The sequence below is a fragment of the Misgurnus anguillicaudatus genome, chromosome 25 (assembly GCF_027580225.2).
Source record: "Misgurnus anguillicaudatus chromosome 25, ASM2758022v2, whole genome shotgun sequence".
Taxonomy (NCBI): domain Eukaryota; kingdom Metazoa; phylum Chordata; class Actinopteri; order Cypriniformes; family Cobitidae; genus Misgurnus; species Misgurnus anguillicaudatus.
Window position 1 is genome coordinate 15,952,927 of NC_073361.2, and position 18,577 is coordinate 15,971,503.

General features: G+C 38.9%; 1 protein-coding gene and 1 long non-coding RNA gene across 2 annotated transcripts in view; both read left to right on the forward strand.

Annotated features, from left to right (window-relative positions):
* Positions 1–18,577, forward strand: part of LOC129425887 (sialic acid-binding Ig-like lectin 13) — a 57,069-nt gene that overhangs the window by 21,569 nt on the left and 16,923 nt on the right. The window lies entirely within an intron of this gene.
* Positions 10,014–12,399, forward strand: LOC129417292 (uncharacterized). Its single transcript, XR_012368067.1, has 4 exons — positions 10,014–10,403; positions 10,557–10,617; positions 10,750–10,896; positions 12,072–12,399. It is a non-coding gene; the product is annotated as an uncharacterized lncRNA (long non-coding RNA).

An 18,577-nucleotide genomic window follows, 5' to 3' on the forward strand; every position in this document is an offset into this window, starting at 1 on the left:
GTGTCCGAAAATACATTTTTCATATAAATATTAATTTTTTGTTTTGGACATATAATAAATAACAAGGGATTATTCATGCACACAACCTAAGAAAATGCTGTGAATGGACTCATTTTTTAGAGTAGGACCTAAGAGAAAAGATGGTGTATTATTTGTGGCTATATGTGCTATCTGAGGCAGTCCACACTCAATTTTCCCATATGTTTACAAAAGACGATTTTTTTACCTTATTATTCATTCAACTATTGTTGGATATGTGTTGATAATAGAACAAAAATAACGCTGTAGCCTTATTCCTGAGAATGAGAGCTTTCATTTGATATAAGACTTGCCCATGTTTGTCATACTTGAAAAATATGAAATATGTGAATATTAAATCATATAAAAAATTATGGGGGGGGGGGTGATAGTGTAAATTAAGTGTAAATAACTTTCTTACAGTAAAAGATTTCTCAAAGTGATGCATATCTGGAGAAAGTAGAGAGTCTAAGCTTTCAAACAGTATCTCATATGTGTTACTGGGGTCCATGATGGACCATTAAAGATTAAAAGAATATTTTATTTGAGTCAAAATACTAAATTTTGTACCCGGGACTGGGTCCTCAGGGTTTACGAGGTTAATGTGTGTTTCATGTTTCAGCTGTTCGTGATGATTTCTCAGCTGTACTTCCACACACAGTAACAGCTCTGACAGACTCTTGTGTGCTGATACCCTGCACATTCAATATCAATACATTTAAGGAAAAACAGAAGAACACAAAACAGATTTATGGGATTTGGCTAAAAAAGAGACACGACTTTAGTAATGACAAGAGTTCAGTAGTGTTTAACAGCAGTCAAAACATCATTCAAGGATTCAGACACATAGAGATGATTGGAAACCTCAATGAGAGAAACTGCAGCACTGTCTTCTATAACATCATGTTGAATCATTCAGACACGTATTACTTCAGAATAGAAACGAAGCCAGATGTGTTTAAAGCAACATTTAATATCAATCAACAAGGTTCAAGCAAGACTGTGAAGATCAATGTCATAGGTAAATGCAAACTACACTGAACACATATCTTATAGACTTCATGGTGTAGTTTAACTAAGGTAATGGTTAAGAGGATGATTTGGCTGTTTTACAAAACCACAAGTCAAAGATGAAATTAAAAATTTGATAACAGCAGCACACATCAGTAAATCCTGTAAAATATTTAATGTGTAAGATGCATACTGTATGTGCAAAATCACTTTAACCTAACATACTAACAGACACTTTCATTAAAGGCGGAGTCCATGATGTTTAAAAGCCAATGTTGATATTTGAAATCACCTAAACAAACACGCCCCTACCCCAATTGAATCTGGACCTTCTGTTGATAGACCCGCCCCACACATACGCAATCCGGCATTTGATTTGATTTGATTGGCTATAAGTGTGTTTTGGTAGTCGGCCCGTCTCCTTTTCCAACGCGTTTTTCAAACATCGTGGACTCCGCCTTTAATGGCTGACTGTGAATAGTGCATTTTACAGTATTTCTGAATTGCTAAAACACTAAACCCCAATCTCTGAACCAAATTCATAGTGGCCTAAACCCATTTGTCAAATCATGCACTCTTTTGTTCTAATGTTTTTTTTTACCAATTGTGTGGATTGGAAACAGTCTGGAAAAACAGGACACACAAGACGATGCAATTGGCAAAATTTGCAGTTGGATTGCTGACTTTTTACAAAAAACAAGTTCTGCTTACAGTAATATTGAAAACTTACTCTTACTTGCAGTACTTAAAGTATTCACTACATTTACTAAACTAAATGTGTGATTACAGTAATATAGATTTTTAACAGTATTTGTCAAGTGTGTGTTATATACATTAAATGTGTATTTTTCTGTAAGCAGATGTCATGGAAGTTTTGTTTTCCATTTTTTAAGGTAGTGTCTAATGGATGCTCTGTAGTGTTTTATATTATGTATGTGTATCACTGTAAAAAAAAATCTGTAGAAATTGCAGCTGGGTTGCCGGTAATTTACTGTAGATTTACATTTATGTTATTTACTGGCAAGATTTGTTCAAAGTTAAATGAACATTAAACATTTACGGGTCTTTGTCTTTACAGAGTAGAACTAAAAAAACAGCATCAAGCAAAACATTCTGGGAAACAAAATCTGAAGCAAAAAACAGAAAAAGGTTGATGATGATTTCTGGTTCCCAGAATGCTTTGCATGAGGCTGTTATTGTATAGTTTTATTCTGTAAAGATAAAGACTTGTTAACATTTAAAATTTATTTAACCTTGAACAAACTCTTGCCAGTAAATAACAATGTAAATGTAAATTACCGGCAACCTAGCTGCAATTACATTGTAATTTCTACAGATTTTTTTTGAAAGCTTATGTCACAAGTCGGGGTGGACCCAGATGTAAATAAGGTCACGCCCCTTTCTCCACCTCGAGGAGATTCCCAAAGCCACCCCAATGACCAGACACACAAGGTAGGCATAAATTAAAATGTACTTTATTTAATTTACTTAAAAATAATAAATAGGGCAGGGAAAAAGGGGAACTTAAAATAACGGCCCCTCCAGGCTCTCTTCACAGCTCGGTTTCTCAGCGTTCACGCTAGCTCTCTTTCTCTCCACAGACGACCGCTGGAACACAGGGACACAGTGAATCATCTTCAAGGGGTTCTCTCACCTCGGCGCTGACTACAGCTTCTGGGTAGGTATGGCTCTCTTCACAGTTCAGTATCTCAGCGTTCACGCTAGCTCTCTTTCTCTCCACAGACGACTGCTGGGATACCAGGAGACACAGTAAGTCGATTTCTAGGTTTTCTCTCACCTCCGTGCTGGTTACAGCTTCTAGGTAGGTATGGCTCTCTCCACAGCTCAATATCTCAGTGTTCACGCCGGCTCTCTTTCTCTCCACAGCCGACCGCTGGTGGCGGGCTTAGCGCTGGCTGGCTATGCAATGCGTCGATTGGATAGTGGTTTTGCAATGGGACGCCGGGGGCCAAGACCCACTCGGCGTACTCGTTGATTGACAGAGGGGCGAAGACGTCGCGCCGGCACACCGGGTCGAGCGCTATCCTTTCCTCGAGACCCGTTGATTGATCGAAACTGGACCGGGGCGCCCTTTCGTCGAGACCTCGGGCCGGCGGATCTCGTTCGCCTCTACTCTGTGGTGATGAAAAAGACACAGGTAAGGTAACAACAGTAGAGATAATACTCACGCACACCGCCAATCGCACAATTCTTCACCGCCACTCTGTAATACTGTTCGACTGAAGCACACTACAGCATAATCGTACAGATGTTCTCTAGCGCCGTTTTTCCTCTTCGTCGTCCCGGGACGAGTGACTGAAGGCGGGGTTACGTCAGACAAGACACAGCACTCTCACTGCAATACACAGCATTACCCAGCACCACTTCAAGTGAAAATTTCTATATCCAAAGACTCACCCACCACGCTCAGTGCACACAATGACACCCATCTTCTTTCACTTTGCTCTGGGCGAGAATAGGGAGATGGTAGACGGCCTAGTGTTTGTTTGTTGTCGTCACTGTAGCTGCTTCTACACAAGAACCCTTCGGCTCACCCACCACGCTGGTACAGGGGTAGGGCCACTCGCTCTCTCTTGAAAACACTCAAAACGATTGTATAGATCAACTGCGTACAAAACACCTACTTCCAGGGATGTAGTTACTCACAGTTACTGTCTTCCTTCGTCCTAGGTTGACTTCACGCTGTAATAACTCCAAATACATAAACGAGGCGTTTTCCAGCCACCAACACCACTCTTCCACAGGTGTATACTCACAACAGTAAGTTTTCCTCTTCCTCCGTTTCTCTCATCCAACGTCAGTAACCGTCTAGAATTCCAACTATAAGGTCGTCGATATCCTTATTAGTACCGATAGCGGATAACATCAGCGATTTCGGGGTGCTCCTTTTAAAAGATCCACGGCTTGCCTTCCTTTCACCCTCTGTGGCTCCGTCCTCTTTCCGCCCGCTTCAGCGATCGCCGGATCAACAGAGCCTTCGGGCTCTTCAAAAGGCGCGTGTCTTCGTTTGCCTTTGGCAAAGGAGCTTCCCCCGTGTCAATCGCCTCTCGTGCACATCGCTCCGTGTCAATCGCTTTTCCTCTTTGTGTTCCCACAGAGCTATTTAAAGGCTTCATCTTCCCGCAACCTCCAATCACACTTCGTTTCATTGATGCTTCACACCTGTGGCTCGTGAAGCCCTGATAGCGTTGCCCTGGAAACCAGGAAGTAAAAAGGTCCGTCTTCGTATGTGGCCCGGTGGGGAAACCTTCCGGGCGGAACCAAAACTTCCCTAACTTTGGTTCCGCCCTTAGAAAGATCGTCACCTTGTGACACTTATGCTGAGTCCCAATTCGCATACTATCCGTCCTAAATAGTATTCGAAACTAGAATTAGTACGTCCCAAATCGTAGTATGTTGAAATGAGTATCCCAAAGATACCCGGATGATCTACTATTTCCGGCTAGAATTCGAATTGCAGATCGATCCACACTCTTAACGGCTAATATTGCCCACAACCCATTGCGTGCGGGAGGGAGGAGCTTTGTGGTGATGTAAACATGGCAGCCAGACGCAGCAGCGGAGATGCGCCCTCAGCTTTTAAGTGTAAGAATTAAAATGTTTAACCCTAATTAAAGTTATATTTCATTGTCTCGTAATATTCGGTTGATGTTGTGAAAATAAAGTACCATGGCTGTAGTACTGTGTCATGCATGTGCCTTTTTTATGTATTTATTTTTAGGTTTCTGTCTTAGATTTATACCTTACTATAAACCCTTATGAAAATAAACACCTTTTACTACACTAACCATAGTTTAACCACACTGACTTATTTGTAGTAACACTGTGGCTGTACAAATGTTAACTTTATTAAGAAATATGGTTACTACACTTTTACTATAGTAAAAGCATGGTTCATTTTCATCGCGGTATTTTTGATTTGCATACATAAGTATAAAATAAGCATGAAATACGTTAAACAATAGTTATACTATAAACTTTAACTATTTTGACTTTAAAATAAGTAGCTTTTGTTACACACATTGTTGCACATGAACATCATAACCAGCCGCCCAAACGACCTGCGTTTGGTGTGCGTAACTAGGCAACCACGTTGTCGTTCACGTTGCATGACGTCATCGAAGTACGTCCCAGAACGTGCATACTCTTTTGCTACACACTCAAAAGTATGTACATTTTCCTCACAAAAACAGTACATACTTTTAGGTCGTAGTATAAGTAGGCGAATTGGGACTCAGCACTAGTTTGATTTTAAATACAGGTGAAATGGTTTTAAAGGGATTGTTCGATTTTGCTAGAAGAGTCAGGGGTTCTGTGAATTTAGTTTGACAATTTGAATTTTTGCTTAAGGTTTTGAGAAAATGAGTAAAGGTTTCAAAAAATGTTTTTTAGCAATTCTGAAAAACTGGAATTGTACAATGGCTTTGGTGTACCTTCACTTTATGTGATGCTGCATCCGCACCACTAGGTGTCAGTGAAGTCATATCAGGTAGTGCAACATAAAAATGACAATGCATTTTTATTAAAGAGCTGTCTCATTTCCTCTGCAGATTCACCACAACCTCCTGAGCTTATATTCAGTCCAAATGTATCAAAATCTGTGATGGAGGGCACTGCAGTGAATCTGATCTGCTCTGCTGAAGCTCCCTGCCCCAAACAACCTCCTACATTATCCTGGACTAACATCCCCAAATCTGCCAACATTATAACACAGTTCCTGGAGAAACCTGATAAAATTCATTCAGTGAATTCAACAATGACCTTCAATGCTTCATACATGGATCACAAAATGAACATCTCCTGCACTGTTACATATCCAAGAAACATCTCCAATAACACAACTGTGAACAGCACAGTAATGCTGCGAGTAATGTGTAAGACATTTCATGTATCTGTGTTAAAAACATGCAAGTAAATATTGTGTCTCGATGTTTAATGGCTGTTATGTGCTTTTCTCCCAAGTTGCTCCAAAAGAGACTCGTATCATTATTAAACCATCTGCTTCAGTCACTGTGGGCACTAATGTAACTTTCACCTGCAAAAGCAAAGCACATCCATCAGATAACATGACATACATCTGGTACAAACGTGGACAGAAGACACCTTTAGCACAGAAAAAGAAGATGAGCTTCACTGTAACTCATAATTATACAGGATGGTATTTCTGCACAGCACTGAATAAACATGGCAACCAATCATCAGAAGAGATTCAACTGTTAATCACAGGTAATATTTATCAGAAAACATTCAACATACAGACCTTTTAAAAAGGTACCATCCCAGTGACAGCATTTGTACCTTTTTTGGAGAGTAATCTTTACTAGTTTTGGAGATGATCACAGTTATACTCTTAGTCATTTATGCAGCATCTTTGTGTTTGTATTGTATGATGTTATTTCTGAATAAGTGTTGCACTTTATTATTTTAGGATCCTTTAAAGCTGTGATTTATGGCTGTATAGGAGGACTTTTGGCTTTGCTCGCAATTTTTGCAGTATTTTATTATATGAGGTAAAGATATAATAATAGATGTTATCCTTAGGTTTCAAAATAAAGAAAACACACAAACATATTAACTGTTAATTGTATTCTATATCAGGAAAAAGAAATTGAGTCAGACCAACACCAGAAGAAAAGATCAGGTGGGTGTACAGTACCATTGAACATAAGCACTTTAATTTTAAAAAGAAAAATATTTAAACCATTATTTCTAAAATAATTAAAACGTTGTAAAACTTTGTTAGTCACGGTTTCAAAAAATGAAGACAAAAATTATTTTTTGTTCCAACTCTACATTTGGTAATAAAAATCTAATATGAATATTGATATATTTTTTCTGATTTGTCTCTTCAGACTGCAGATAAAAATGAAGACATGCTGGATATCTATTCTAACAATGCTGTTGAGATCAACATGAAGAGTGAAATGTCTGAGAAAGAAACTGATGAGGTCCATTATGGAGAGATTGACTTCTCCAAACCACACACCAAACACATAAACAAGAAAAACCCAGAGACAGAGTATGCTGAGATTCAGAGAAAGACACAAATCAACAGTGTTCAGAAACAAGAGGAACTCTACGCTCAGGTCAAGAGAAATTGAATGAATGAACTCTTTAATAACATTGTACAATGATAAATAAGAAATTTCACATTCTGATTTATAAAGTGTACAGATGCAATAATTCAGATAAATAAATGCAGGCCTAAATATGCATGGACTTATAGTTCCCTTTCAGTCGGTCACTACGACGTCACGTCGTGACCGACGAATTGGGAACTCGCTTAGAGAGACCAATCTGCTTCGTATACTACTAAAACGCCAATGAACTTGGCATTGAGATATTTGCATAATGCTGGCGCCGCCCCGCCAGGTGCCTTTATAAGCAGCAGGTGCAAATAGGGAAATTAGCTTTTTCGCTTCCAAAGCCGGTATTATCTGCTACTGAGAAGCTACTCTCTGCTCTTCTGGGAACGGTTACTGAAGTTGATTGACAAGCAGTACTAACACAGTGGATGCTCGCAGTATTCCACTGCTCTGCATATTTTTTGTTTTGAGTTTAGTGTGTGCGTTGCCTTTCCCTGTGCGCATCATCAGGTGAGCACCTAAAGAGTGATTTCCCTAAAGAGTGATACGTGAGAGCTTTGTGTCTTTTTACAGACAGCCACTCTCTCGTATATTCGGAGATCAGCGTCCTTTTCAGGATTGCTTTTCGTCCATGCGATCTTGGATGCGAGAGGTATAAGGGTTCCAGTGACGGTCACGAGCGCTGTCTTCGTGCTTAGGCATCAAGCACTCCGAGGCTGCGTTCGTGGAGAGTTTTTGTTCTCTCTGTGAGAGCATAACCCTCTTGGATTGCGGAGACGACTGACGTCATGTTATCTGATGGATGTGCTTTGCTTTGGCAGGTGAAAGTTACATTAGTGCCCACAGTGACTGAAGCAGATGGTTTAATAATGATACGAGTCTCTTTTGGAGCAACTTGGGAGAAAAGCACATAACAGCCATTAAACATCGAGACACAATATTTACTTGCATGTTTTTAACACATATACATGAAATGTCTTACACATTACTCGCAGCATTACTGTGCTGTTCACAGTTGTGTTATTGGAGATGTTTCTTGGATATATTACAGTGCAGGAGATGTTTATCTTGTGATCCATGTATGAAGCATTGAAGGTCATTGTTGAATTCACTGAATGAATTTTATCAGGTTTCTCCAGTAACTGTGTTATAATGTTGGCAGATTTGGGGATGTGAGCCAACACAGCCGATCTACACAGCAGCAACGAAGCGTAACCAACGTACTCACAAAGCACACAAACAGCACACCATCTGATGTCTTCAAAGGTCTTTTTATCCTCTGCCTTCTCTCCTTATCGACCTATCAGCAATCGCTGTGTTAAAGGCAGGGTAGGCAGGAATTATCTAAAAAACTTTTTTACAAGTTTGTCTAAACTGTCTTTATATACAAATGCATAATTAAAATGTAAGTACTCTGAAAAAGAGAGTATAAAACTTGAGTGTCTGTAGACCTCTCACGACTGTGTTAAACACAGTTAATTATTTCCATCCGGGACGAAACATATGATTAGCTTGCTCAAATATCACTCTCTCTCGCGACCATGGCTCCACCCGTTGCTATGGGATCTGCCCAGACATGCGCACACCCGATTGATTTGAACGTGCACAAGGCAATAGGAAGAGCAATAGTACAGCAGAGAAATAGAATTCACAACTCACAGAAACTGCATTCACATCTTACAGTACCTGCATATCCAGTCAGCGAAGGCAAAAAAGGAATAAACGAAGCAATCAACCGAGAGTAAATATCGCGTGGCTTTTCCTCGAGTCGATGATGCGGTAGCGGTATTGTCTGCGGAGTGTAGTCCTCGTCAGAGTCAACAATGCTTTCATCACAGAAACTCTTCCATGCAAAACACTGGCTGAGTGAGTACTAAAAGCCATCCGTTTATAAAAGCCATCTGTTTATATTCCTAGTGATAAAGTTAGGTGTATTATTATTACGTGTGATTGTGACTTGATGTTATTACATGCACCGCGCTCCTTCCTCTCCGCTTGTCTGAGGTAATTCGCGCGTTCATGTGTTTTGGGGGCGTGGCTTAAGAAGAAACCCAGAAGGAAGGGGGTGGAGTGAATGGAAAAGTTGGCTGTGTTTGGAACAGTGCTGAGAGGTGTGCAGACGCTCGATTTTTGTACTCTCTTTTTCGGAGTACTTACATTTTACTTATGTATTGATATATAAACACTGTAACAAATTTCTGTAATTTCTACAGCAAAATTTTACAGTTACTTCTTGTTCTGTCATTTTACAAAGTTTAGCTGTACATTGCAATGCATTGTGGGTCAAAAAACTATTACAGAAGTTGACAGCTTTTCCCCCACAATAAATTACAGGTATATTTGCGCTTGCCTGTAAATGATGCAGTATTACAGTTATTCACTGTTGAATGTGTTGCACGAGGCAGCTTGACGCCATTTTATGTCGGATTGCAGAGGAGCAGGGACATTGCCACGCCACTCATGCACAAAATGTAAGTATACTATTATAAATAGCTATTATAATTGTTAATGTTGGTTGAAATATAGTTTACCGTGTATCAGTCAAGCCCCACAATAAAGTTAATAAAGAATTTTTGAACAAGCAATCCCAGGTGAAGCAGTTTAGTGGTTAAAATAAAGTAAATGGTATAACTTTCATGTTAACCCTTTTCATATTTAAATTGGACTTCAATGCGTTAACGTCACTCAGGCATGCAAGCAGGGTGCGTGCATGCGCGTACATGCACGTCCACATTGATGCATAGGTCTTATACATGCATACATATATTTTGAAATATTAAAATATTGATAGGATCAGATAGAGAGTTTTTAACAAACGTGCGTGTTCATAGGCGCAAATTCTTTCTCCGCCGGTGGGCGTGGCAGCGTCAAGCAATGCTAAGCAACGAAAGAAGCTCTGAAGCGCCCACGCGATTTGAAGAGGAGAAAAGCGGCGCGGTCACGTTTTCCGCGTGGTTTCAGACGCGACATGTAAAGTAAATGTAAAGCAACTGTGCGCGTATGTGTTGGCCATTTCGGTGGTTGCTCGAGCCGAGCCCCGGAGGACCCAGGGGATCAGGGCATATCTGCGTGTTTATTGTAGCACTTCCACTCATAAAACAACAAGTGAGAAACCTTTTTGGGGTTATAATGTTTCCACCTGCGCTGAAAACGCGTTCTGATGGTGTACTGGTAGCGCAGATTGATACTTTTTAGCAACTACAATTGAGAGAGAACGGCCGTTTCTCAACCGAAGGCTTCAGTCTCCGGAGGTCGCATATGCAGGCTGTATGTCATCAAGTCTGGTTTATTATTTTCATTGCAAGTCATAAGGATATTACAACAATGTATGATCAACAAAGAATAATAGTCAAGCTTTCAAAAATGATATTGCTATGAAAAATTACTGTACATTTGAATCTATTTTTCTTTGTCTTTTAGGTGTTGGCAACAGCAAAAGACGTTGAAAAAAGACTACAGTTTCCTGACTTAATTGTCTAAGGTAGTCTATTTTTTGTAATGAGTTGTAAGCATTGCAAAGACGGGCTATGAAGGACACAAATTAGTTTAACGTGGATATGTTCATGTGGAAAGCAACAGATTTTTTGCATGTAAACCATTTGTTTATGCTTAGGTGAATCAGCGTTTGGATGCTGAGCATCGGGTGGTTGTGCCTCCACATCCCAACTTCGTGGCTGGAATGGCAGCTTTGTTTTCTATCTACTACAACTTCAATCTGGTGTACCAGGAGGAGCAAGTGCACACTGGAGATCATTCAAAGGTAACTATGTGCTTGAAGTACAATGCGGTTTATCATTATTTTGTAAAGTGTGCTATTATGAGTAACAGAGATTTTATTTTGCTTTAAAGGTGCAGTGTGTAATTTTTAGAAGGATGTCTGGACAGAAATGCAAAATAATATACAAAACTACATTATCATGGGTGTATAAAGACCTTTTCATAATAAATCGTTATGTTTTTATTACCTTAGAATAAGACGTTTTTATCTACATGCACGAGGGTCCCCTTATGTGGAGGTCCCCATTTTGTGCACCATGTTTCTACAGAAGCCCTTAACGGACAAAATTTTTTGTCTCCGACAATGACACATTTTTCTGTTGGCGGCTACTGTAGATTTTCTATGCGTTTCAAAAGCAAGGGATGAGCAGTGGGCTGAGCCGTTGGTTGCAATTCTCAATCTCTCCACTAGATGCTGCTAAATTTTACACACTGCACCTTTAAGTGTGCTTACAGGAAATCCCTTTAACATGATTTTTTAGTTGATAAATTGGGTTAAGTTAGCAGTTATTTACCCAAATGCTTTATATCATTGCAGAACCAATTAATTGTAACATTCAAACATTGACAATAAAGATTTATTTGATTATATATTTTGAAAAGTAGTTCTGCATTGGGGTAACTGAGCATTTAGGTAAATAAACTGCAAACTTGCTTATCTAGAGTGTTTTTCAAGTCTGAAAGCACTATAAAGTTGCTTAATACACTTAATATGGTGTATTATGTTATGAATACTAAAATGTTATATTGTTGTGGTTTGTTTTATGTTTTGTTGTCCTTTGAAGCAGGGGATAGTCGGGAAATTTTCAACCAGAGGACCTGCTGCTTGAGGTTATGTTAATGCAACTAACCTAACCATAACGCATGCAATTTTGTGACTAGAAATCCAAATCATCCCTTCAACTGTTATGACCCTATATTTCACTATTGTCATTGCATTGCAGAACCACTTCCTGGTTTAGCTTGCCTGGACAGCACAACTGAAATTAAATTAATTATAATTACCAGCTGAATTTTTCTGTTGCAGTTTTTCTGCACTTAAGCTGAAAAGGGCAAATCAGCTTGATTTGCACAGCCTGATGTATTTTTGCACTCTCATGTAGAGCAGTTAAGGCACTTTTTCATAAAGTTTATTTTCATGTGATTTTGTGATTTCAGATGCTTCATTGGACTGAACCCGTCCAGTGGGACCAAGACAGCAAAGGTGGTTAGCCAAAAAAGAGGGAAGGTACCGGAGAAAAAGAAGAACCGCATTAACCCTCACGTCTCCTCTCTCCTTAAGCGGCTGATAGATTTTGAATGGCTTCAATTGTAAGTCTCAAGCGACTTCCTCACAATATGAATGGACAATGTTCTAAATGTTTTCTGAATTTCACTGAATGTTAAGAAAATGAATAGAATATGCTGTTAAGAAAAAGACATTCTGAAAATGTACAGTATTGTAACACTGTATTTTGTTTTAATAATAAAATTTCATGATTTTGCATCTTGGACTATGGTTTTATTTAACAGTTGAAGAGAATCTTATCCAATGATGTTTGGATTTAAAGCAAGCCTGGTCTTATTTAAAACACTTTACAATAGGCATCAGCAAAGATTAACTACTTATTTTTTACAACAACACAATGTATTGTAAAATATTTACAGATTTTTGCTGGCAACTCGAGTTGGCAGCAAAAAGATGTAATTATTTCAAAACACATTATGTTGTTGTAAAAAAGATTCTACAATAACATATTGTATTGTGAGGAATTTACAGATATTACCTGGCAACTAGAGTTGCCAGGTAATATCTGTAATTTGAAAAGAAAACAAGATAATGTTGTAAACTACATTACAATAAAGTAGTGTTTTAATATAAAAACCTAATACTTTGCTGTAATTTATGTACAACAATAACCTGTAAATGAAATCCAGTATTATACTGTAATTCATTTTTACAGTTATTAAAAGCAAATTCACAAAACTTTACAAGACTTTACTGGCAACTTTTTTGCCAGGTACTTACTGTAAAATCTACAGGCAAATTCGTTACAGTGAAGTCAGTTTAAACAAATTTGTAAAAAAGTTTTTTTTAGATAATTCCTGCCTATCCTGCCTTCAATCGCCCTCACCTGTACGTAATCAGGCTTGATTTGGTGTTCGGGGAAACCCCGGAAATTCCGGTGTTCGGAGTCAGTCGTCCGGGCGGAACCATCGTCGGGCGGAACCCGTCTTCCACATTTTTGCTTCCGCCCTCACAGATCGTCACCCGGTGACATATACATACATACATATTTACATACAACATATAATATTCTAACAATATATAATATTAATTAAACTTCACAATTTTCAATGTTTGTGAGGACGAACATATTTTACTTTCGTTTTTAAGTTAGGATCACACGTCGATTAACAGTGGTGAAATATTCTCACAGTAACCTAGTATATTTTTATATAGATGTTTTTTTTTTACTAAACAGTACTATTACTGTCTGTTTTAAAACGTATAAATAATTCAGGGTTTAGTTCTGATATTTGTATACTTTTATAAAGAAATACATGTATAGTTAAATTTTTAGAATATATTAGGCTTTTGGTGTTTCCTTTTTGTACATTACATTAATCCCTCACTGACGGGATTAAAGTAGTGTCCAAAAGGGAAACACTAAAAACGTCATATTTTCTAAAAATGTAATTATACACCATTTATTTCTTTATAAAAGTATACAAATATCAGAACTAAACCCTTATTGTAAAGTGTTACAGAAATATTTAATATCCGTTTATAATTTAGCATCGTTAATCTATTTTCATCATGTAAAAAAAGTTTGGTGTGAACAAAATAAAAGAACCCACGCACAAAATAACACTTTCTGTCTCCATCTCCAACCTTTTTTTACATAAACCACAAGGAAATAATCTCCAGCTATTTAAATGTTATTTAACAGTTATCCAGATCCATTACAAATGCTTGGCTAGTCAAAGCTGATCCCACTTGTAGTCTAAAAAATACATGCTACAAGTGCGGCACCTCTTACTTTGAGGGTGTGGTGCCCTGGTTACAGGTGTCGAAATGTTGAGGTGCGCTCAGGGGTCGTGGAGACGAAGGGCCATAATCGGTCATCATTTATGTCCAAGAGACTCAATAATAATCTTTTATATTTTACTCTAGCAAAAGACACTCGCGTCGCTCATTGCATTGCGGCGGTTGTATAATAGAGTCCAAAGTCTCTAATGAGGGGACGGATTTTCAGGGAGTTCCTAATTTCTGTGTGGGCATCATCAGCGAAAGGTGTGTGAGTCTTTTCTGGGTCATTGTGCTGCGTACCCATGTCTTCAAAAGACGCAAGGCGGAGAAACTGCACTCGGATGAGGCCATGGAGATCGGTAGGCACAGACAGTAATGAAATTAAAATTCAAAATGCACGTAATAACCTACGTGTGTCAAAAAAAAATCCTAAAATATTCATAAGTAATATATAAATTGTGCAAAATATTTTTACAAAAAAAATCTCCCTCTCGCCAATAGAGGATGCTGCACGCCCCCTCACCGGCACTATCTCGCCCCTTCAGACCACCATTAATGTTGAATGGGATTTTATTTTAATGATAATATTTTATTTAAAAATCACATTTGCCTTGTGTATTGTCTTCCTAAAGTGAATTTTATAGTCTAATTATTTAACAAAACCAAAAAAATCAAGTGTGCATGTATTCTATCGTGACATTAATAAACACACGCCCACTCCATGGCTTGTTACACTTCAAGCGGTGCCACTAAAACTGTGAGGCGATGACGTCAAAGCGCCGCGAGAGCGAGACGAAATTACACTTTGCATGATTTCTCGAATCGTTCTCGCGGTACTTTGACGTCATCCGGCTGTCGGTTCTTGCAGCGCCGCATGGAGTTGCACAAGCCTTTTATGTTGACGGCTTGATGCACGTCGACAATGAGCCCGCGTTCTCAGTCTCAGCGGGAAATCAAGATGTCGAAGTGCGAAAGTATATCAAAAGTTACAGAAAGGAGTGGGAGAGTGACCCAGGCCTGCCCTGTAGCAATGGATATATATGTAAAATAGCACTGCAAATTCTGCAAACCGGACTCCGGATTATCACACATCAATTAATGCCGTGGCATGGATTATTATCGGAGCATTTCAGGTGCACAGAACCAAATGTTCGGCTGTCATGTCAATTCTGGCACCATGAACTTCAGCCAGACTGTACATAGTTTTGAAAAGTTCAGATGTTTATGTTCTTCAGCATCCTTGCAAGTTAAAATACAACCAACCTTATTGTTCTGCATTTAACGTTAAAGGTAAGCATACGATCTCTCGCTCACACACACACCTGTTTATCAGAAGTAAAATACGTGTATTATTATTAATATTAATATATAAAAAACAGACATTGAATTTATAATTAACGAATAGGTATTTGAATTAGCCTATCCTAAAGCATAGTTAAATATGTAAACAAGTTATTGTCATTTTGCTATTGTGGTTCTCCATCTGCTGGTGTTTAATCGCTAGCTTATGGTGCATTACTTGTGGCAGTTAAAATAACTACGTTAAATGTTTAAATTGAACCAAAATTTTGATAAAATGTTGCGTTTGGACCGTTTTTGCGCTAGAAACCATTTGCAAACACTGTCCGCCATTACGTAAAAATTATTTGCACTACGGAAAGCAAACACGAAGTACGAACATTTCATAATTTCAGGGTATTATATTACATTAACTAATTTCACAATGGACAGTCGAAATGGATTAAAAAGAAACTACCTCTGGGTCTGAACTTCAAATGAGCAGTGTTGAGCTGTTAAGTAACGTTATGTATGCTTTTTTGTTGTTGTATATAGTAAAAGTGTTCAGATCATGTACGTTGCTCACTATAGCTGTAGTTTATGTGGTTGTATTACAGAGATGTTTGTTTATAACACGTTAAAGCTTAAGGGACGTACCAAAGCTATATGTATTTTCTAGCTTGGGGAATTAAATGCATTTTGTGTGATCGCCCCCTCTGGTATTTAAGACGCCCCCTCATCAGCGCTCGGCTGGCGCCGGCACTGATGCTGCAGCACCCGTAGCACCCCCACTTCCCGTGGCCATGTTCCTCAGAGATTGTGGTCCATATTGACATGATAGCGTTTCGCAGTTGTTGCAGATTTGTCGGCTGCACATCCATGATGCGAATCTCCCATTCCACCACATCCCAAAGGTGCTCTATTGGATTAAGATCTGGTGACTGTGGAGGCCATTTGAGTACAGTGAACTCATTGCCATGTTCAAGAAACCAGTCTGAGATGATTCGCGCTTTATGACATGGCGTGTAATTCTGCCGGAAGTAGTCATCAGAAGATGGGGTACACTGTGGTCATAAAGGGATGAACATGGTCAGAGACACAACGCTCAATTGGTACTAATGGGCCCAAAGTGTGCCAAGAAAATATCCCCCACACCATTACACCACCAGCCTGAACCATTGATACAAGGCAGGATGGATCAATGCTTTCATGTTGTTGACGCCAAATTCTGACTCGACCATCTGAATGTCGCAGCAGAAATCGAGACTCATCAGACCAGGCAAAGTTTTTCTAATCTTCTATTGTCCAATTTTGGTGAGCTCGTGTGAACTGTAGCCTCAGTTTCGTGTTCTTAGCTGTCAGGAGTGGCACCCGGTGTGGTCTTCTGCCGCTGTAGCTCATCCGCCTCAGTGTTCGACGTGTTGTGCGTTCAGAGATGCTCTTCTGCATACCTCGGTTGTAACGAGTGGTTCACGAGTTCACACTTACAAAAAAGTTGGATGGATTAAATTTGTAAACATGTTTGGTGTGCTGTCCGGGGAGAGGGCTCAAACCAGTCTGGCCATTCTTCTCTGACCTCTGGCATCAACAAGGCATTTGTGCCAACAGAACTGCCGCCCACTGGATATTTTCTCTTTTTCGGACCATTCTCTGTAAACCCTTGAGATGGTTGTGCGTGAAAAAAAATCCCAGTAGATCAGCAGTTTCTGAAAATACTCAGACCAGGCCGTCTGGCACCAACAACTATGCCACGTTCAAAGTCACTTAAATCACCTTTCTTTCCCATTATGACGCTCGGTTTGAACTGCAGCAGATCTTTTTGACCATGGATGCGTCTGAAATCGCATACTGTATAGTAGGTACTGAATGAGATAAAGTACTTACTTACCGACTGTTAAAACAGTAGGTACTGTATAGTATGAATCCTAGTAGTATCCGCCATGTTGATATATCACACTGTAAAAAGTAATACCTAGATCTAACTTATAAAAAGTGAGGCAAGTGACTGCATGGGAAGTTTTAGGTTGAGTCAACTTGCAACCTTTTTTAAGTATATTGAGGTAATATATTTATGGTTAGTTGTTGTTTTTTATGCCGTGAGATGAGGGCTAGAAACGTTTATTCAAACAGCGCACCCACTCAGTTTCGTATTGGGCAGCTGTAAAGCGCGACATACTTCAGTATGCAGTCTATGCACAAGCACCAGTCTTCTGAACAATGGTAACTACAAAACTCAAAGAAAAAACAGAAACTCTTCCAAATATTGAAGATAAATGAACATTAAACACTAACAAGTCTTTCTTTTTAGTTAAAAACAAAACAAAAAAAGTTTCAATTCAAATTTCACTCTCCAAATGGGAACTGCAAGTCCACTGCCTAGTTAGTTGTGTTTACTAAAATAATTCATGTAGTTTTAACACAAAATTATTAAGTTAATTTCTTTCTTACAAATTTAAAACGATTATAGATAATAAAATTAAGTTGAATTTACTCAATAATGTGTTCATATAGAATTAATAAATTTATTCCAATTTTTATTTTATTTTAACTCATATTTTGATTAAAAAAACAAGAATTAAATTTTTTTAATACAGTTTACTCAATTTATTTTTGTTAAATCTACTAAGGCACAGAAACACTTTTTACAGTGCACGTGACATACGTCGTCATCACGTCATGTCATACCAGCACGAAAACGGCCACATCGCTGCTTTCGCCTTTCTTCTTCATTGCAGAACTTCACTCGTAGGGCATCATGGGATAGTGAAGTGTCCATTGTATGCACGCTTCGAAATCTAACCGGAAGTAGTAGGTAATCCGGGTACTTTTCGTATACTGTTTTTGGAATACTACTTATACTTACTACATACTACTCGCCTCGCCCACTGCTTTTCGCCTACTATATAGTATGGTAGTAGGCGGTTTCAGACCCAGCACGTCTACATGCCTAAATCATGGATGAAAATCCCTCACCTTTCTGCAAAATTTGCCGTTTTGAAGCCAAAAAAGGTGACCCACGTAAATTGTGTAGATTTGATAAAAAAAAACATTTTTTGGGGGGAGGGGGTATGCACGCGTTGTTTGTAGATGCGGCCTTCACGGTCATCCAACATGAATTTCAGACATTAGAGTTCCTGCTGCGCTGCAAAAACCAACAGGCATGTGACATCAAAGTATCACGAGAGTGAATCGAGAAGTCATAAGGAAGTCTGGTTTCAAGCGGCTCTCGCGCTACTGTGATGTCATCCGCATTTCTGTGTTCTTCGTCATACAAGCTTGTTGAAGATGCATAGAGCGACTGCCTTCGAGACGTAAAGTCAACACAAAACGCTGTAAAACTATAACTGAATTCTAAGGGGTCAATCAATTAAAA